Source organism: Balaenoptera borealis (genome assembly GCF_965194805.1).
Source record: "Balaenoptera borealis genome assembly, chromosome: 18".
Classification (NCBI taxonomy): Eukaryota; Metazoa; Chordata; class Mammalia; order Artiodactyla; family Balaenopteridae; genus Balaenoptera; species Balaenoptera borealis.
In genome coordinates, this window is record NC_138877.1 from 75,047,314 (window position 1) to 75,065,081 (window position 17,768).

Consider the following 17,768-nt stretch of genomic DNA (forward strand, 5'->3'; position numbering starts at 1 on the left):
GGTTTACAAGGTTTTCACGTTGCATGTGTATCTTCCTCTGTCTGACTTGAAAAGGCTTCCATACTCTTACCTTAACTGCCTTCTTTGTCTTACTTTGTCTTACTACTTACTTTGTCACATAATGTAAAATAAAACATTACAGGCAGGGCTTCCCTGGTGGCGCAGTGGTTGGGAGTCCGCCTGCTAATGCAGGGGACACGGGTTCGAGCCCTGGTCTGGGAAGATCCCACATGCCGCGGAGCAACTAGGCCCGTGAGCCACAACTACTGAGCCTGCGCGTCTGGAGCTTGTGCTCCGCAAAAGGAGAGGCCACGATAGTGAGAGGCCCGCTCACCGTGATGAAGAGTGGCCCCCGCTTGCCGCAGCTAGAGAAAGCCCTCGCACAGAAACGAAGACCCAACACAGCCATAAATAAATAAATAAATAAAATTTGAAAGAATAAGGCTTTAAAAAAAAAAAATTACAGGCAATTTAATACTGTTATTGAGCAAATGCAATTTCCAATGTACTTGTTTTTTCAGATTTACTTTTGAATAAGTGTCTTCTATTCTAGAAATTGAAATGTGATTCTCGTAGGTCTTCCAAACTTATCAAAAGTTGTCTATGAAAATTTTTGCAGTTCCTTCCTATGTTCAGGTTGAGTATCTTTGCTTAGTGTTTTTTTAATTTTTAAAGTCTACAGCATCTCTCCTTGCTTAAAATTATTTTTTTTCTTTTGGTTTCTCCTTTCCAAAGTAGTAGAAATAAGCATATTCACTTCCTAATAAAAATGATAAATAAAATTGAAGTAAAAAAATCTTAAAATCTTACAACTTAAGCTATAGTTCTCTGCTTTTCAAAAATGCACTTTATTTGCATTTTGCTGATTTATCCGCAACTGACAGCCTCATTTTACATTCTCTGTTGCCAAAGAATAGCATCTAAATCTTTAATTAACTCATCATTGCAACTATGACAACAAGCCATAAGTGGGAAGTACTGTAACAATTACAAAAGTAAACACCTTCCTGTTAATTTTATTCTTAGAAATGTAAATGAAAGATATTTTCTAGGAAGAAAGAAAATAGATTGTTTTGTAGATATGGAACTTATCGAACATTATAGTAGAAACATTAGTAAACAAGACTCTAATTCTGATTTTGCTATTAGAATAATGCTCAGCTTTACATTTAATTTTTATTATTTATGACAAAACTTATCCAGCAAAATAAAAGATTATTTGGGAGCAGAGTTTGATTATTTGGAGATAAGCTAATAATCAAGACAATAATATAATTATTTTCTAGATTTAGCCGGCCCATGCATACAATTCTTCATCAAGACAGGAACACTTGCTTATTTAAGTATATCTTTTAATACATTTCTAATAAACATCATTACACTGTGTATGTACTTGGATGACAATCATTGTTTTTTAACAAAATCATTCTAAGATCTCAATAAGAGAGAGACTAAAATTTTATCCATTTTATCCATTTTCTTTATGATGTTGATAACAATTTTGCATATGTGAGGTTTAAACAAATTAGAGGTTTGAAAAAATTGTAGAATTTCTGGGAATCATCTTTAGGTTCAAAAATCAATCCAGCTCCTAAACTCTCTAATCACACACACAAAGTTTAAAGTTTAATCTTAGTTTAGACAAGGTAAGAAATATTATGTCCAGAACAGATTGGATGTCTAGTTTCATTAAAGTCTTATCAATATTAAGAGTATATATACTAGATGATTATATGAAACTATAGCATATAACATGCATACTGATAATATGTTCAAACTAACCTGTTTAAAAAAAAGAAATAATGAATGTGTTTTTGGACTCTTAACCAATAATTATATTAGACTACAACCTCCATACCATAATCTAGGAAAACTAAACAAAGAGATAAAATTTAGATAAAGTAAAGCATTAAAATATTAACTTTACAATTTTTAAAAAAATAAAAGGTCATAGAAATTCTTTAAGGTAATAACAGAAAAGAAGCAGAGACAAACAAAAGAGTTGAAGAGAGCATAAAAAAATTGAATTTCTGGAATGAAAAGTGTTTAGAAAGCATGCAAAACCCAATAGCATAAGTTAACAACTACTTCCCCACACTGACTCCTTAGTTATAGAGAATGAAGCCAAGGGACCAGAACAGAGTTAAATGGTTAATCATGCAGGATTCGGGATGGATAAAAAAAAAAAAAATCAGTACTACAAAACAAGTCTTGAGACAATCAGGAATTATTTCTACAAGCCTTCCATTATTAATAAATAATCGTTTAATGTTGCAAGAATCACACTTTCTTTGAGTAAAGAACGGTGGCTTAATGAGCAATTACTAAGTTCTGTATCCTGGGCACCTGATTGGTGATGTGACTAGCTTACTTGGGCCCCCTTTATTGATTACATGTTTTCATCTTACAACACGAGGTTAGGTTGTACGATCTCTGACGTTCCTTCTGGATGTGAATCTCTATGAATTTTTATTAATCAGATTGTTTTAGGAACTATTACATCTTTAAGAATATTATTTCCTATCAATATTTATAAAAAATTTTATGTGAGTTTATAGGTTAAGGATGTTTAAAACTTGGAGAAATTTACAATATTATTGCACACTGAATTTTAAGGTAAACAAATCTAGAGGACATTTATTTGAAAGGATGGCAAATGTTTTTATTTTTGTTGGTAATGTATTCATTTTACTTTTACCATCAATATTAAACATTCTAATTATGGGCCTTTAAATTTGAAAAGTGGAGTTTCCAAGATAAACTAATGAGTTGAAGGGAACAGCCCGGCTAAAAGAACAGAACAAGCAATTTTATTTTTCTGAATATCGAGACAAAAATATGAGAACATTGCAAGCGACTGATAATGAGCATTAATCATTTCTCCTGTAGTTTGTGCAATTTTCACTGCAGAAGGACATCTCAAACTCCACTGGAAACATTAAATTTGCTTTGTAAGTTGAAGAAAAAGCTACACATAGCAAGTTTGTTGCAAGTGTCTAAATGCTGATTTCAGGAATAATTAGTGAGATGACTTTCTGAGGATCAGAACATTTGCCAACTTTTTCTCTCTGGAAAAGCAACCCATGACCTTTTCAGACAACTCTATGTGGTAGAAAGCTTGTTTTCATCTGGAACCGAACTCTGTTTCCAGTAATTTCTGTGGGTTGTTCCTGGTCCTGCATCTGGAAATACACAGAATTCATCCACGATTTCATTAAAACACCATTTCAGGTGTTTCCACAGACTTTCTCCCTGTTAACACTTTTCTGATTCTACTTCTATCAATATCCCTGTTTAAAATGTGACTTCTAAAACTTAAAAAAAAAAAACCATATTTCTGATATCTTCAATCAATTCAGGCAGGGTGAGATTGTTACGTCCTTTCCTTTATGAATGGAGCCTGTGCCTTATTACTGTTATTATTCAGTAGCCATATCACCCATTCTATCGAGTGGGTGTACACTGAATTGTATACTGGATACAGAGGTTTTGTTAAAACAAGTCTCCTTGTCTTGTGTTTGTGAAGATTTTTTTTGAATGTTGATAGGAGCTCTATATTTACCTCCAGATAACCATTATTTCATGGTCATGCTGATGTAATCTTCCTGTTTAAGCCCAGTATGTAGTACCTTACTGCCTTCAGATTGGTATTTCCCCCTTAAACAATATGCTCTAGAATAAAACTTCAAACAGCTATAAACCTACCTATGTGTAATAAGAAAAAACCTGCATATCTATATAATATCTAAAAGGCTGTCATAAGACATTTTGTTAAACGCCTCATGGAAAACAATTAAGACTCCCTAGAAAATAAATAATCTATGCATCAGACTGGATAAATTAAGTTTGGATTCTTGTGATGACGTCTTGTTTTTACATAACCACAAACCAATCATTCAATGCAAGAAATCAACTATGGATCACTATTATGCTACCTGTTTTCCTTTTTTCCTCCTTTTTGAATTTTTGAAAAATATTTTATCTGTAATTTTCCAGTAGCTCCACCCTAACTTCTCGTTTCTAGAAAAACACCAAGGCTGGTTTTACCGCCACTGACTTTACTTGCTCTTTTCAACTAACATTAACATAAGCTGTTTCTCTGTTTTCAGGGTTTTATCAATACATCAGATGAGTACTGACAAGCAAAGACCTGATAAGAGGTGACAGCTGAACTGTGGTTCCCTACTTTCCAAACTTCCAGCAGCACGATTAAGATCTATCTCCCAACAGAACTGCAAATGCCTCTGTGCTACACAACATCTGATTAGCTTTAAAATAGCTCTATTAAAGAATATTGTATCTATAAATCCCCAGGGTCTCTTGGACGGCTTTAAAAGCTCCAATCTGATTTTAGAACACTTAAACAATCTTACTTCATTTAGGGCTTTAATCTTCAGATCACCATTTAAAAAGTTTTGCGACGATTCATCTGCATTGCTTCTACCTTTTCAGATTTTCATTTCCCGATAAAGGAAATCCATATATCGGGGCCCACAAATTGGAGGTCACCCCAGTAGCCCAGCCCAGCTCACAAATTTACACCAAGGTCAGCCTGCACTTACTGGAAGGTTTTCACTGTCAAAGCAACCAATCACGATACTCCAAATAAGCTTTAGCTAACTTACCTGACCCTAGGAAACAGGACCTGATACCTTATAAGGAAATCCACGACTCCAAAGCGCCATTTCCAAGTTGCCTCTTCTAACCCTCTGTAAAATCCCTCTTGCCCAAACTCCCTCTTGCACAGGAAGTTTCCACTGTACTCCCCAATCCAAGGATTGCTTTCCGTTGAATAAAGGACATCAAACTCGTTACTAAATTGCATTATTTTTGTCATTTGACAAGTCTCACACCTCTGTTGCTCTTTTTCAGGCGGATCAGAGAAGGGTTACTTTATCAGCCTTTGAGTTATTTTCTGATTTTTGCCCCTTCCAATTTTTTCCCTACTTTATCGCTGGAGGGATCATTTTAAAATGTAAATGTAATCATTGCTTCCTCTACTTAAAATCTACCAGTGGCTCCTAATTACTCATTTTTCTTTCACATCAGATTTTAAGAGATGAAGATCTGCTCTTCATCAACAGCCCGAGCCCCTGCTACAGTGCTTGTACTGTGGCAGGCGTGCGATAAATACTTGTTGAATAAAATAAATGCCCAATCACTGAATTATGAAACACACCATTATGTTCTTCCTTGGTCTTTGGTTTATCCTTACTTTTTCCCCTAACTTTTTCTTTTAAATTTGAACTTATCAGAGACACTGTTAGTATGTATCTGCCCTTTATATCCTGTATGGATTTTGTCACCAGAAGGAGAGACAAAAGCAGTTTATAGCAGGTTCATTTTTATGATTGCCCAAACACTTTGACAAATGTTTTCCAACACTGCCTATTATTTTTTTAACTCATAGTATCTGATATTTTTAATCAAAGATTTATTTCAAATATCTTGTCATTTTAAAACATTTTGCTTTTTATCCATAAATAGCTTTTTAAAACCCATTTTAACTTTTCCTTCCTCTAGGTTTAATATGTTTACCTGAACTCCACAGAGACTCTTTCAAATTTGCATTTCTGAGGTCTCTTTTAAAATGCTTGACCTTGTAGTTAACTTTCCGATTAGCAGATTAAAGTACTACATTTAAAAAAAATCCCCCTGTTTTAAACAGTCTTCAGGGCCCTCTGTGTATATTCAGAGACAAATTTCTTTAAGGAGATCCCTGAATTCCAAGAAAGTATCCTTATACTAGATGATAACATTGCATAGAGCTATAATTGTTGGTTAATCAAAGCATTCCATTTCTTCACCATACATATACATTAACTCATGGTATATTGTGTATGAGTTTGAAGTGTATGTGTTTGTGTGTGTGTCTAGTAGATGTACATGTAATCTCATGAAACAGTGCCTAGATTTTCCAGAAATATTTCCCATTTTTCAGTAGTTCATATCACTTCTAAAGAAATCGTTGTTTATTGCAGAAGGTATGGATACAGGAAAGTTACGCCAAAAAATCTACTGTCAAATAACTCAAGGTATATTATTCAACACCATGTAGACTGTTTCTACAGTATGATATAAACAAAACCTGGACGAGTCAATTTGCTCACTTCAGCCATCTTAAATGATTTTGTCTGCTGCCACAAAGTGGATTTGCTGAAGCAACTGAATCAGTTGTAAAGATGACCACTGCAAGCCCCTCCATCCTGCCAGATAGTCTGTTCAATCAAACACTATCTTGAAATTTTCAGTGGCTTCTTTAAATATGTGGAAGTGCTCTGTTAACACGATTTATTTTTCATGTTCTAAATGTTTCATGGCACTTAACAAGTACTATATAATTTGAAAGGCAGGGTGTGCATATTATAATACACAATAGCATAATACCATATAGATAAAAATAAAATAATCCAAATACTGTAATATAATATAATGGCCTAATAATAGAATGCATAATAACAAGTTACATTTTCCAAGTATTTATGTTCCCAGTTCTTTCACATCTATTTCCTAATTAATCTTCCAGAAAATTCTGTGAGACATATTTTAGAGTCCTGATTTGACCAAGAAAAAGAAATTAATGGAAAATAATGACTTGTAAAAAAATCTGTCAGTTTCAGAGTTGAGAGCAAAAGACAGGTGGGAAATCAATTTCTTTCCTTTGACTTCTAACATCGTATTCTATAGTAACTGCTAGTTTTTAAGAAAATAATTCTGTTTCTCATCAAATCATTTCACTGGCATCAAATCAGCAGAAAAAAGGAATACGCAAAATTTCAGACAATGTTTAAAAAATTTGTAGTAGTAGAGATAATTTTGAAGGCTGAAAATCTAGGAAGCTGGAATCAGGAAGTTGGTATTTGAGGCTTATCTAAGTCATCTAACATCTGGGAAAATTAGCACAAGTCATTACGTAACAGTGCACCTGAAGCAAAGTTTAAGGTGGGTTAGCCCTGCTTACCCAACAAAAACACCTTCTTCCATTCTCCTTGAGACAAACCAGACAGTACAAGCACGGCTGACCTGAACAGACATTCCTGGTCTATGAGAATATTGCCAACCACAGGCATTGGAACTTGAAGCTCTCTTGAACTATACTTATTTCAAGAGAAATCATTTTATGAAATAAATGCAATATGAATGAGATCGCCATGGCCCAACTATTCTGTAATGAGTAATATTCTAATAGGCTGCCATTCACATACTTAATACATTCTTTCCTGTTATCAAGCTTTTGGTATAATTACCACTTAATCAAATGTCACTGAGTGCCCTAGATGTGGTAATATATCATTCAGGTTGATGAAACATGATGATAGCAGTACTTTTAGAGCTTTCACTGACTTGAGCCACCAGATCGCAAATGTATCTCAGTGTGGGTGACTTTTTCACTTCCTCTCCTCTTTACATATTTGGGGTTGCAATACCAGATTCAAATGGCTAACTGATTCTTCTTAAATACTTGATAATTAGCTTCAACAGCCATCAGATATTCAGGGTGTGATGGTTAATTTTATGTTACTAGTGACTGTACAGGGTACTGTGTACACACCTTTGTCCCTGTCAGTCCTTCTTGATAGTGTGGTACCCATCCGCCCAACTCCAGGTCATCCTTCAGATCTTAGCCTAAAGTGACTTTTCTCCCCATCCCTCCCGACACACACACACACACACACACACACACACACACACATTTTGGTTCAGCTCTCACTGCTATATTCTATATTATCTCCCAGCAACTTGGAATTTTCCTCCCTAGACTTGTCATTCTTCACTCCCAGTACCTAGCATGCTTTAGGTGCTTAAAACAAACTTTTCTTGACATTCGTTCAAATTTTTTTTTATAATTATCTAACTCATCTCAACTTAAACTCAAGAGTCCAACCGGATATCAGAAGCCCGCACATAGCGCATTTTCCCTTTGTCAATCAGTCCTTACAGGGCTCTTTAAAGGAATGGTTTGACACAACCTTTGGTTTCTCTGCTGCCTGTCTGGCTTCTACAGATGCACAGGTGTTTGGAGGAACAAAATGTATTTGTAAAGGAACAGTACAATGCCTCATAAATCTTTTTACCCATGTTCTAGGGAAACAATTTTCTAATCTCATTTTTAAAAGGAAGAAATAGAGGGATAAACTTGCAATCCACAGCCTAAGCCTCTACATCCACAGTAAGGAAATAAATGAAAAGCACTCATGTTTATGGTGCTCATCCACACTGGTTGTCTAAATCATCAAAAATTTACCTCTTTTTCAGAATCTCAAGCAAACAGAATGCCAGTGCCAACCACGAAGCATTTCAGGGACAAACAGGCCAATACGATATGTCTACAGAAAATATTGTTAGCTAGGTTTTTAATTAGAGATGTAAATTAGAGATGTTTCATCAGTATGATATTGTAACAGACTAGCTTTTATAAATGAAGAGGGGGGTCTCAATAGAGCCATATTATCAAGATCTTGAGCTATGAAATATTCAAGACCATAAATACAAACTGACTGTATTTCCTTAAAATATTGTTTGAAACGTAAACCTTGTTAGGAACTGATAATATGTCTTGAGGAATTTAGAAAAGCACAATTTAAGCATGAAATCTTAGTAGACATTAAAGTTTGCTTTGATAAAAGTGTTTAAATTTTCAATGCAAGAAAGTCTGAAGCATTTTTCTGGAAATCCAAATGGAGTAGAAAAAAGCATTTCACCTTAGTGAATGCAATCTGATGTCAAGTATCCTGGAAACATCAGGTCTTGACCTAGGTAAGTGTTTTCCAACAACCCTAATTTTCAACTATCTAATAGCTACTCTCCTAAGAAAATCTGGCTTGAGTCTTTAAATTACTTTTGAGAGAAATTGTCCCCACAAGTTTTATTGCCTAACTTCACCTTTTAAAATTGTGGACCATTTTTCGCCACCCCCTCCCCCCCATTTATTTCAGGTTTATTATGAACTGAATGTTTGTGTCTCCCCAAAATTCATATGTTGAAGCCCTAACCCCCCAGTGTGATGGTATTTGGATGTGGGGCCTTTGGGAGGTGATGAGGTTTACATGAGGTCATGGAGGGTGGTCCTAATAAATGGGATTAGTGCCCTTTTCACAAGAGACACCAGAGAGCTTGCTTTCTCTCTTTTTCTTTCTCTCTCTCCCTTCTATGTGAGCATAAGCAAGAAAGTGGCTGTCTGTAAACCAGCAAGAGGAGCCTCACCAGAGAGGCATCTTTGGTTCTGGAGAACTCAAGGAGAAGCTCAGTGAGAAAGAGCCAGGCACTCCTGCCAGCACAGGCTCTAGGCTCAGTCTTGTCAAGGAAGGAGTTGAGGAAGGGAGCTTGAAGTTGGCTGTGTTCATTAGCTACATTGACCAAGATCATAGGCAGGCATTTCAAGGCAGTGGCCCTTGTCGAAACTATAGTCTATCTAACTGAAATGCACTGGAATACACATCACAGTAGGTGAGTTTCAGCCCCAGAAGGAAGAGGAGCTGATCTGGTTATTTTGACTCTAATGATGAAGAATCTGAGACTTCATCTACTTGATGTCAAAAGGGAAATGATGTTGACAAATATATGGACACATTATCTCTGTGATGCTTGATACTGAGTACTTATAAATATCAACATGATGATATTTCAGTTTTTATCTCTATTTTCCATATTATGATGAAACATATGAAATTGTAGGGAATCAAATTCATTACCAAAAAAGTTATCATTTGATTCTCAATTGGGGTGAAAAAGACATGAAGGTAACTATGAGAGGAGCAGCTTATATTTATTATCCCAAATGAGAAAGCCTAAAATCAAAGGTGCTGCATATGCTGGGGTTTCAGTTCATCTTGCTTCTACCCTCGTCTCTCAACTGGTCTCTCACGTCCAGAATTACAGTGTGAGGCTTTTCCTTAGACGCACGTCCTATGCCATCTTTCAAGCCACAGGGCTGCGTCACCATGGTTACACAGGGATACTGGAATAAATGTGCTTCAAGCAGTAATTGTTTCATATTTGTATAAACAGCTGAACTGCACCTTTCAATTGCAAATGCAATCCGTCTAAATTCAAGCCTTGTCATGAAGAATGTCATAGACTGCTCCAAACAAGAATAAAAAGGAAGATTTACGCTAATAAAATTCTTTCAAATATATGAAAACCTTTCTATCAACCTATCCCCTCGTGTGTCATATCCTTTTCTACTTCTACATCTATCCTCTCTGCTTATATAGCGAATCTTTTCAATGGCTGACTATAACCTGTATCATGAAACACAGAAGATGGCAAAGAACTTACATAAAATATGTAATAATTGCAATGATATAGAATAAGAGGAAAAGAGAACTATAGAAGAAAAGAAGACACTAACAGTTTTAAATATTCACTTTTTCTAAAGTGTCTGAAATCTGGTTTACAAAACAATAGTAATACAATAGTAATCTGGAGACTTTAGCTTTATGATACTGAACAAAAATGTCTTGTATATTGATTTTATTTTTGTTAGTATTTAGAGGAATTTCAAATTTAGCCTTCTTCAGTAATGTAATATTTTGAAGACTGTAGAACAATTGTTCAATTGTGAATTCTGAGAAACGATTTGTTCATAGATAATAAAAATGATAAAAGATATAAAGGCAAAGTTCTTGCGGCATGATTAATGTTTACTGTGTGCATATGACCACATTTTCTCCCCGAATGACATAAGTCATAGAGGAAACCCAGTCTCAACACTTTATTTCACAATTGGGGAAACTGAGGTCCAGAAAAATCAAGCAATTTGTAGAAGTTTATACAGTTAACTAGTAGCAGAGTCAGTACTAAATCTTATTTTCCTGATGTTTGTTCCAGGCTCTTCCTCTAAGCTTTAGCATAATATTACAATAACTTTTAGATAATTATTCATGAGACCATGAAGCAATTTTTACATGATAGATACAATTTTTTTCAACTAATAATTAGGGGAAATTGCTATGCATATTTTAAAGATTCAGAAGGGGTCAGACACTTAAAAAGAATATCAAAATGTTTATAAACATTTTCATAAGACATTTCAATTTTATATAACCTAGAATATTAACTCTTAGGGATGAAGAACAATGCATGTTTCCAAGGACATCAAAATAGTCAATGAAAAAACAAGAGTAAAACTCATAAAGTATTCCATTTCTATTGTCTGTTTCAGAAGAGAATTACTTGTAAAATATTTCTTTTCCAAAGAAAACTGCCAGTAAGTTTAAATTTCAATAAAAGAACAATTCCTAAATATGGATATTAATGGTTAGTTCCTAGAATTGGTCCTTTGCAAATAATCACATTCTGCACATAAAACAATCTGCTTTTGAATACACAGATTTTGTTAAAGTGGCAGTAAACAGCCTACTTTCAAAAATATTCACTTATTGGTTCCATAACAACTCTGGAATGATCCTTTCCACACTGTACAAATTGCCCGGTTTGCAGAAGGGACAAAAACACTTACATTTAACCCTAATGCCACCTGGCATTCAGATAGAGAATTTAAACATGGAAGGGAATTAAATCAAAACTGTTTAAACAGTGAAAAACATTTTTACAGAGGTGCAGCAGGAGTAGAAAAACACAACCAGAGGGTATATTTTAACCTACTGTGACAGATGGACTTCCTCAGAGCTACACCGAGGAGTAAACCACTTTCATCGCCAGAGGCCAGATTCCCAGAATACAAATATTGAGTCTTCCGTTCACGGTCAAACTGAAGAACAGCTAAGATGTGAGCATATTTCTACGGAAACCCACTGCTGAAACTGAATTCAGTTTCAAAAGTGATTTTAAAACAACAAAAGATTAACACAATTCTATACGCGATAAAAAATTTAAATAAAGAGTGAAAAAATTAGATTCTCCTTACTCATGGCAGTTATGTTCTATTCAGACGCCACAAACACTGAAGTAGTGAATACTGACCATGGCTCTTGGGGGAGCACAGGATTGGGTTCCTGCGAGCTTCCGGTCACAATACTTTCATCAACCGATCAATATATAACCTTGTTTTATGTGTGTTTCTGTTTAAGGACACCTCATTTAATATAGAATGTTGAGGCATTAACATTGAACTCATGACCAGCAGCGGTGTAACTTGTGCGTGAACGAAGCTCCTCTAACAGATGTCCTTTCTCCGTAAGGCACATCACAGCCCTCTTGCACTGAGGAACACAAGACACCCCTTCAGCACGATGCTTAGGGGCCATTTTAAAGAGTGAAATCACCAACAAAAAGCATAAAAAATGTGAAAGACATGGCACTAAACAGACTACGAAGAGAGTACTTGTTTACAGTATAAGAGATGAAACAAGAAGGCAGAGTATCACCTTCCGAGCTGGGAACATGCCCGTTGGGTGACAAACTTTTCACTGCTCTGCATGTCCCTGAATGACTGTTGAAGCACCCAAGTACTGATTTGGGGGTTACAGATAAATTTTAGCAAGTAGGTGAATTTGCAAATACAGGATTAATGGACAATTGAGATGGCAGAATCTGGACCTTACATCTCATGACATTTATTTTATAACTGGAAGTTTGTGTGCAGCATAGGGAATATAGTCAATATTATTGTAATAACTTCATATGGCGACAGATGGTAACTAGACTTATTGTGGTGACCATTTCAAAATGTATGTCAATACTGAATCACTATGATGTACACCTGAAACTAATATGATATTTTATGTCAATTATACTTCAATTAAAAAAAGATTGGCAGAAGCTGAGAAAATAAGTGAAACATTCAAATACGTGAGCTATTCCAAAAGATATCTATAAAATGCTTACTAACACACAGTGTGCTAAAACGCAGAGCAAGTGAAAATAAAAATGGAAGCGATCACTGCTCCTGCCTTATTTTCCCAAGAGGGTAGTGAATGTTTCCAATCTGGAGAAGGGGTTGCTTCTGTTGGCTGATTTGGGTTGTATTTTTCCCTGCTATTCAAGAACTTATTGTGATTTGCAAGTCTCAGAATTTCCCACTGATGAATAATTCAGAGAAAAGGATGTATCTCTATTTCTGTATATTTATTTTCTTCCGAGTTTCCCTTAAATAAAGGGAATGTATTCTGTTCATTCATATCACTGTTTCATTCATGAAGTTATGTTTAGAAGAAACAGCAAATTTTAAAACCCACATTGAAAAGGAAACTGAATATTAATTAAATATTTTTGTTATATTTTAATTAATGTGATGGTGGACCAAATTCAAGGAAATCCATCTTCAACAATACTTTATTTCACATAGCAGTAATATCCTAAGATTTGCATAGAGGGATATCAGTATAATCTGGGGAGAGCTTTCCAAAATAGAAACCTCAGAATATGTGATTTTGGTGAATCTGGTCCTCTGATTTGATCTTTCAGTTGAGAATATGTGGCCCACAGGACCAAGGACGAAGGTCAACACCTTAGCTCCACCCTCACCTCTCTATTTGGAGCCTTGTCCAATGCCTGCTCCACAAGCACGGCGCCAAATGAGCTCTGTTTCTCTAGAATGTTCCTTTAAAGTGTGCCCTTGATTTACACATTCTTCCAGAAGGCGCTGTCACCCCCTTAGTGAAAGACCTCAGGAGTTGACCAGAGGTAAGATTATGTTTTTAACCTTGACAAGTAAAAGCAATGAAAACAAATTGTAGTTAAAATTTGCCATTCTTACTAGAGATGGAGCTTTTATTTACCTTTAGGGCTATGTGTATTTTACTTTTTGAGTGGCTCTTTACACAAACTGAAAGCAATTTGAGGGGAAAAAATAATGAAGCGACCTAAACGCATGACTTAGGAACAGAACACTAGGTTTGTTTACTAAGCTCTTGAGCCTATCAATTTTGTGGTGTTTTGTTTTGCTGGGTGAAATGAAAAGCAATATTCTAGGCTCAGGCAGAATTTGTGATGGAGGCTTATATTACTGCTTATTATTGGTGGTGGTGTTTTTGTGGTTTTGGTTTGGAGATTTTGAAAGTTGCTGTTGAAGATGAGGAGATGGGAAAATCTAAAGGGCTCACTTTCCCGAGACTTTATAAATCTCTGCAGTGGCAGAGTCAGGATAAGGTCTGGAAGCAGGGATTTGGAGAGAATGCTGCTTTCCCCAAGTCTGCCCTAGAGCCAGCATCAATGCTCACCCAAAAGGTTAGAGAGACTGTTCTGCTAATGAGAGGGAGAGTAAGATGGGACCAAGATGATCTCATCTTAAGTCTCCTGGAAATTAAAAACTTTGGCCTTGGCTACCTGAGAACATTCAGTTCCTCAAGATTTTGCATTAAATGATACCTGACTTCTATTGGGCACTGTCACTAAAACAGCCGCTCCTGAATCTCCTGTATTATACGAACTACAAATAAAACTGATCGAGTGTTTTGAAGCTATCACCCGTCTTCACAAGTCTTCAGAAAGTGCTGGAGGAAGCACATTTAAGACCCTCCTATTAAATCTCACAGAGCAATGACCTTTTCCTATCTTTCACCTACAATTGAACATCTTTTAATTTTCTACCACTTTAAAAGTGATTTTGAAATCCCAACCGTGAGGCATGTTTGTGACTTTTTCATAGCTATCTCAAAATCTGTAGCTACTTAGAAATATTCAGTATGATTGATTGCATTTCTTTTAACCTTGAGCAAGTTATACTCATCTTTTAATTTATTTTATTGAAGTGTAGTTGATTTACAATGTTGTGTTAATTTCTACTGTACAGCAAAGTGATTATATATATATATATATATATATATATATATACACACACACACACACACACACGCACACACAGTCTTTTTCATATTCTTTTCCATTATAGTTTATCACAGGATGTTGAATATAGTTCCCTGTGCTCTACGGTAGGACCTTGTTGTTTATCCATTCTATATATAATAGTTTGCATCTTCTAATCCCAAACTCCCACTCCGTCCCTCCCCCACCCCCCTCCCCCTTGGCAACCACAAGTCTGTTCTCTGTCTGTGAGTCTGTTTCTGTTTCGTAGATAAGTTTGTGTCATATTTTAGATTCCACAAGTTATACTCATTTTTTTCCTTCCCACCAACTCTGATATACTTTTTACTTAATAAAGATATACTTCCAAAGTTTAACTAGTTCCTTTTTTCAGTTTTGTAAACTACATCTTTCCAAATTTTAACCAGTTTTTTTTTTCAGTTTTAGGAAATGCATCTTTCCGTTAAACCAGTCAGCTAGTGTCACAGAGAAGGGTGATGGAAAGGTTGGGCAGTGGTGATGGATTTTTCTTGTAGTCTGCCTCTTTCTTGCAAGCTTAGTATCTTATTAGTATTTAAAATTTAATAAATTCATGAATGGGGACATTTTACTCCAGAACCTTCACAGCACAGATATTAAAATAATTGAATTCTTATACATATATTTAATGTGCTGGTTTCTACTAGTACCACAGCCACTGAGGTTGTAAAGTCACTTGTTAACATCACATAGAGAAGAGCACGACTCTGCTTCCTAACATACTGCCAGGAAACCAAGTCGGGACAACTCGTTACACGCTATCACCCTACCAGGCCCCGTTTGCCTCTTCTGTATTAATGCCCTTGAATATGCATTTCACGTAGCACAAAACTGTGAGCAGAGCTCGTTATCAGTAGTAGCTTTTTTCCCCTTCTTATCATGAAACTACCCTAAAAGTAATCTATTACTGAACAGGTTTACATTTTTTTCCCCACAGTCTAATTCAAGCAAGATTCTTCTGAATGGAAAACATAACTTTAGGTGTATAGTTGAGCATGATTTGAAGTGTCTCCAAGTCATTTTCTTTCCCCTTACTCTGTTTGACAGTGACAACAGAATCAAGTTAGAAAAGTAAGAACACCTTTTGGAGCAGCTGTTTCTAATCAATATTAAAACATTCATGCATAATGATCAATTAAAAGAAATCAGTGTGGTTCTTTTTTTATACCAAATATTAGGTCGTCCTGGAAATAAAGTATCTCCTTTTGTTAACGATGAAAAACGTGTTAGAAGAAAAGGCCAGTGATGGGCATGACACCTCTCATAGCGTGGCCCACACCTTGGAAAATGTAAGTATCTGAATGGTCAGAAGTTTGTTCTGCTGGATCAGAAAGCCTAGGTCTGGTCCTTTAAAAAGCTGAGTATTGGTTGTCCCTCTCTCAGACTGAAGTGCAATATGGAAATTCACAATTCTATTATTTCTCTAAACTTAATGACAGTGTGATTACTTTGCAGCAGAACAAAATGTGCTGTGTAAACGTTTGAAGACTAAAACCCAGTGCAGTATCTGTATTGTTTTCAAATGCAACCTCTTCGTTTTTAATTTCTTGCGTATCTGAATTCTTGAGAGAGTTGAGATGTATTGGGGACTCCTCAGTGAACTGCTGAAGTCTGTAGACCTGTAATGCATTTGCTGAGCAAGGTCAGTACTGATAAAGTAGCAGAGGGGGCACCTTGCCCTGGCATCAGGCCCAGGACTCCATCCCTCAAGGTTCGTGTCCTTGCTCTCCCTCGATCTTGCGAAAGCTCTTTGAGGCTATTGTTACAGCTATTTCCTCTGTGAAAAAGTCAAGATCCCAGAGCTGGAAGACTAGTGCAGAGAAAAGAGTTAAGAAAAGTATCCTGGGATTAGAGACGTTCGATGCATCACAGCACAGTACAAAGACTTTGGGATCAGAGGCACCAAATATCTATCCTGACTCCACCACTTAATGGTTTGATTTTGAATGAGTTGCTTAATTTCTCTAAGTCTCAGTTGTCTTGCCTGTGCAATGAATAATAATAAGAAATAATAATAATCCCTTAGCAGATGGCTGAGAAATTTAAAAATAAATGTACATACCTACCACCCTGTCACACACATCTTAACAGCTTAAAAAAATTGTTGCAGATGTGGTTATTCTGGGACAATCCAACATTCAACACTGATTAAAAATCTAATATGTATAGACTGCCATATTTCATCCATTATAAAGGCGCATATATTTTCATATTTTAGCATCTCTGAGGTGGGGATGTTTCTTAGCTATAACAACTTAATTCTATGAAATACAGTATAATCTTTGTCTACTTAATATAATAATGAATAATCTTTGCTAAAGTTGAGCTCTTACTATGTGCTAAGCACTGAACTCTTTGCATGCATTATTTGGCCTAATTCTTCTAACAACTCCTATGGGGTAGAATCCCTTTATATAAAAGTCTAAATCTATTTGATGTGGCTGGTACTTAGGGAGGAGCTGGAATAGGGGACTGAGTACCAGTCCGGGGAGTGAGGTAGAACTGGGTTGCCCATTAGTGACTCTATGACCCTAAGAAAGCATTGAACCTATCTGCTTTCTCACCAGTAAAATAACATAAATATGTTTAAACCATACTTAGTGGTTAAGACATGATGTCTGGAGCGGGGCTGCCTACCTTTGGTTTCTGGCTTTGCTACTTATGACATGTGTGACCTTGGCCATTGACCTATCCTCTCTGAGTCTTGATTTTCCCATTGGTAAAACGGAGCTAAAAATCAAACAACACATCATGGGTAGGTTGTCAGAATTAGGTAAGTTAACATTTGCAAAGCTCCTCAAAAAATGCCTGTCACCTACTAAGCACTAGTTAAGATCAGCTACTATTTTTTTAATCTAATACGGTTGCGATGTTTAAAGGAGACTTTGTGTAGAAATATCTGCTGCTATGCAATTTTGGGCCTATTTACCCCTTGTCTTTCCTAAAGATGTATACGTAGAAGAGCCTAACAGATAGAAACTAACAATAAATCTACAAGGTATCAAGTAACCATAATGAAATAA

At 35.9% G+C, this 17,768-nt stretch overlaps 1 protein-coding gene and 1 long non-coding RNA gene across 3 annotated transcripts in view; one reads left to right on the forward strand and one right to left on the reverse strand.

Annotated features, from left to right (window-relative positions):
- Nucleotides 1–17,768, reverse strand: part of NALF1 (NALCN channel auxiliary factor 1) — a 592,162-nt gene that overhangs the window by 116,024 nt on the left and 458,370 nt on the right. The gene's annotated exons all lie outside the window — the stretch shown is intronic.
- LOC309616082 lies at nt 104–5,556 on the forward strand. Its single transcript, XR_014237266.1, has 2 exons — nt 104–142; nt 467–5,556. It is a non-coding gene; the product is annotated as an uncharacterized lncRNA (long non-coding RNA).